At 35.1% G+C, this 4436-nt stretch overlaps 1 protein-coding gene across 1 annotated transcript in view; it reads right to left on the reverse strand.

Annotated features, from left to right (window-relative positions):
- Nucleotides 1-4436, reverse strand: part of LOC107666746 (regulating synaptic membrane exocytosis protein 2-like) — a 175734-nt gene that overhangs the window by 91363 nt on the left and 79935 nt on the right. The window lies entirely within an intron of this gene.

A 4436-nucleotide genomic window follows, 5' to 3' on the forward strand; every position in this document is an offset into this window, starting at 1 on the left:
GAAAGAAAAGAGAGAGAGAGAGAGAGAGAGAGAGAGAGACAGAGAGAGAAGAGCCAGAAAGAGAGAGAAAGAGGTGAGACATTAGGCTCCACATGTCTCACCAAAGACATGGAGGAAGCATCGCTGCTATGCCACGTTGTATGATCCCACCAGTGGCCATCCAAATCTCCTGCGAGTGCCACACACACACACACACACACACACACACACACACACAATCGCAGCACACACACATACAGCAGAAGTAGTTTGTGAGGACAAAGAAAACATAGACATGTGGGGAAAAGAGACACTAAATTCACTCAGTCATAATGTTAAACGCATTAGTCGCACTCATACTTACACTCACGCTTACTGTACATTTATTGTTACACTCATAGCCGTATTTATGCAACTTAACTATGACAATTCAGGCAAGGAACAAGAAAACCAACGACTTGCCCCTGCTAACTGCAACAAAACTACAGAAGAGGTCAAACATTTGCACTGCTCAAAGAAACTTGGCTGAAGTTGCTATCTTCTACGTCTGACTAATAAGATCTGAAAAGATCTTGGGACTGGGCTGTAATACGCTTAATTTGAAGGAAAACACACACACACAATGCTCGAGCAGCCTGACTTGGCTTCAGTTTAAAATGCAGTCGGTGCAAACTCCGAACTGCGTTCCTGTGTTTGGAGAGATATAACATCATCTGGTATATGACCAGTGTTGGGGAGTAACTAGTTACATGTAACGGAATTACGTAATTTAATTACAAAATAAAAGTAATTGTAATCAGTTACAGTTACTAAGAAAAACTTTGTAATTAAATTACAGTTACTTATGAAAATGTTAAGGATTACAAAGGGGGTTACATCTGATTTTTTACATCAGATTTTTTCCCGCACACTCCCACATACAGATTTAATTGAGTTCTTTCATAAATTGAAACACCAATGTTTCAGAAGTTTGTAACATGCTTATCCGATAGGGTTTATGTATATGCTTTATTTTTTTTTAAGGTTAACTGTTTAACTTTTTTTCTAAGCCATTGTTAGATTCCAGTGTTTCCTGTCATAGCTATGCAAAGATTTGATTTCAAAAACAGTATCATAGCGACTAAATGGAGTCACTGGAAATGGCATCATCAAATATGACGTCAACCGATATGACATCATAATCAGATATAAAACCATTAAATATAGCACAGTGCTTGATCAGATCAAATATGACGTTGTCCGAATATAACATCACATATGGCTTGATTAGATACAGCATACATCTAAATGTAACAACAGATATATTATCAACAGTGCTATTTTAGTAGCTTAGAAAACATTATAGTTTTTATTTTTATTTGGATATTTTATCTTTTATTTTTATATTTTCTGTTTTCATTTTTAGTCATTTTGTTATGTGCTTTTGTCATTTTATTAGTTAGTGTGTTTATTGTATTTTTGTAGTTATTGTATTTTATTTCAGTTGGTCATTTATTATATTATATTATAATAATATTATATCACTTTTTATATATTATTATATAATAATTACGCCAAAAAAATGTCATAAATGCTGTCAAAATTTGTATTTTTACTGGTTTGTAATTTTCAGTGCATAAATCTTGTGATTTCCAACAAAACCTCATCTATGCTAGCCAGTTTCATAATTTTAACTAGAAGACATGTTTAAAGAGTTGACAAGCAGAACATGCAATCACATTTCACAAAAAAACAAAAAAATTAAACTAGGTCCTTATTGTTGAGCCCTGTAAATCTGAATAATGATGGGTAATATATTGATGCACATCTCTCTTTAATTACCACTCAGACCTAGTAAGAGTCTGCTAAGAACACAGAGTACTGAAACATGAATGTAACCCTGACCGACTCCTTCAAACCTTTTCTCTTGTTCTGTCTGCACATCTGCTGATCGATAGAGAGAAGAACAAAGAGAAAGAACACTACACTAAATCACACGAGGGTCTCCCGCTGCACGTCAACGTTTTTACAAAGCTTTAATGCAGGCCATCCCATTTCATGGAGATACAGGGTGTTTCTGCTGACAGTTTAAAGAGCAGAAGACATAAATCAAATGCATAGCTGACAATAATTATATCTGTAATGTGTCATAGGGGAAAGCTCCACCCCAAATGTTTTGTCCATTACATAATTCGCCATGAATCGTATGAGGTTTTACGGCTGCTTTGAGAGCAGGTCTGAATGCAGAGCGAGCCGAGAGCCAATCACAGTGTCTTATCCCGAGCCGAAAACAGGCCTGCAGCCAAGCGGATGCCATGGTAACCTGCTTTCACCTCATTACGTCTGATCCTCAGACAGGCAGAAGGCAAAACAAATAACGTCAAATCCTGCAATCCGGAAGACTGAAATATAAACTGTCTGCTAGTCTGCTTTAACAAAACAAAGAAGAACAACCAGTTCAAGTTGATCTGTTCCAGTGTCCAAAGACATCAGATGTCAAAAGTGATATGCAAGTTTTTGCTGTATTTAAAGAAGCGTTTTTTTTCCAATGTTAAAATTCTTTCCTACCTAGTTTAATATACAATATTGGAAGGTTGCATCATTGTGGCACTTTCCAAACCCAGCTCTCACTGCCTCTGAATATGCGTACTTCCATACTATATTGTAGAGTATGCAAAAACAGTGCATCAAATGAGATGTCTGAATAAGCAATGATGATAAAAATGTACACTACTGTACAAAGTGTGTTGTTCAAAAGGGGTCAAAAGGTCATTTTTAAAAGGCGGCTCTTTTGCTCACCAAGGCTGCATTATTATCATTATTTTTTAAATTACAGTAAAATCCGTAATATTGTGAAATATTATTACAATATTACAACAGCTGTATTCTAGTTTAATATTTTTTTATATATATAATTTATTCCTGTGATGGCAAAGCTGAATTTTCTCCAGTCTTCACTGTCACATGATCTTTCAGAAATCTTTCTAACAGGCTGATTTGCTGCGCAAGAAACATTTCTTATTTTTATCAGTGTTGAAAACAGTTGTGCTGCTTATTATTTTTGTAGAAACAGTGACAATTTTTTTTACAGGATTCTTTGATGATTAGAAAGTTCAAAAAGACAGCATTTAATTGAAATAGAAATCTGTTGTAACATTATAAATGTCTTTACTGTAAATTTACTGCATCCTTGCTAAATAAAAGTATACATTTAAAAAAAAACTAAAAAACTTTTGAACAGTAGTGTATTTTTACATGAGTTCAGTGGAGACCAGTAGAAATGAGATAAGCCTTAGAAAACGTGAAAAATTTTGAAATAATCAATAATAATTCACATCAGTTAGGCCTAGTCCAGTTTGCTTCACGCCAAATTCTAAACCACTAACAAAAACAAAATTACTCTGTCCATCTGCTATTGGTCAGACAGACAGGTAGCTCCGCCTCAAATTTACACCATTGGCTGATCCACTGTTGCTATGCCTGGCCAATCAAACAAACAAAAGAAATGTTTTGAAAGCAGCACTCTTTACACTTTTTCAGGGAAATCAGCCTACTTGCAGTTGTTTGAACTAGCACATTAAACTGAGATAGAAGAGAGTATTTTTTTATCATTACAAAACATTACAAAAAATAAATAAATACACACACCATAACTGTGTGTATTTAAATCAGCTGAACTAATATTACAATGATGAAATCCAGTAGAATGACTGATTATCTGGTTGTAATCATGCAGAAACGCTATATCCCTGTGCCGTATCTCCACTGCGCTCGGCTCTCATGTGCGATAAAGCTGACGGGAAAGGCAGTCTTATCTGGCCTGATGTGCTCTCCCCTCCTCTCTAAAACCCACCTGACCTTCAGAGAAAGCGTTACTCCTCTCCTCTGGTTATAAGTGTGGCTGTGAAACCTGGAAAAGCGGAACATCAATAATGTAGAGCTGTACGCTGGGTTTTGTCCTCGGGATGCTTATATAAGTGGCTCGGGCAGTTGTTCTCACTGCAGTTCTCCATCCCGCCTCCATCATCCAGACTCAATCACGCAACTTCAAAACTCATAATCTAATATGCAAATCTTGCCTTTTTGGATACATTACACCAAGCTTGTCACAATGTATTTTTGCCCACAATCCTGAACAAAAATAGTTGAATGGATATAAAAACTGCATCACTATATGAAAGAAAACTGCCAAACAAAAGGCACATATACATTAAAGTGCATTTGATTTGCTTGTAAAAAAAAAAAAAAAAAGAGAGAGAGAAATTGTATTTTTCAAATGCAAAGTAAAGGCTATTTTGGACCAATAGGATTTTGTGCATTTTATGTTATTTTCTGGACAGCTAAGCACATTACCACAATGCATCTAGACATTTTACTTTTACTTTTGTTTGTATTTCCTATTATTCTTAATGAAGATTCTCAAATCATTAAAAAACTGTAATATATATATATATATATATATATATATATATTAATTT

Source organism: Sinocyclocheilus anshuiensis, unplaced genomic scaffold (genome assembly GCF_001515605.1).
Source record: "Sinocyclocheilus anshuiensis isolate Anshui unplaced genomic scaffold, SAMN03320099.WGS_v1.1 scaffold267, whole genome shotgun sequence".
Taxonomy (NCBI): Eukaryota; Metazoa; Chordata; class Actinopteri; order Cypriniformes; family Cyprinidae; genus Sinocyclocheilus; species Sinocyclocheilus anshuiensis.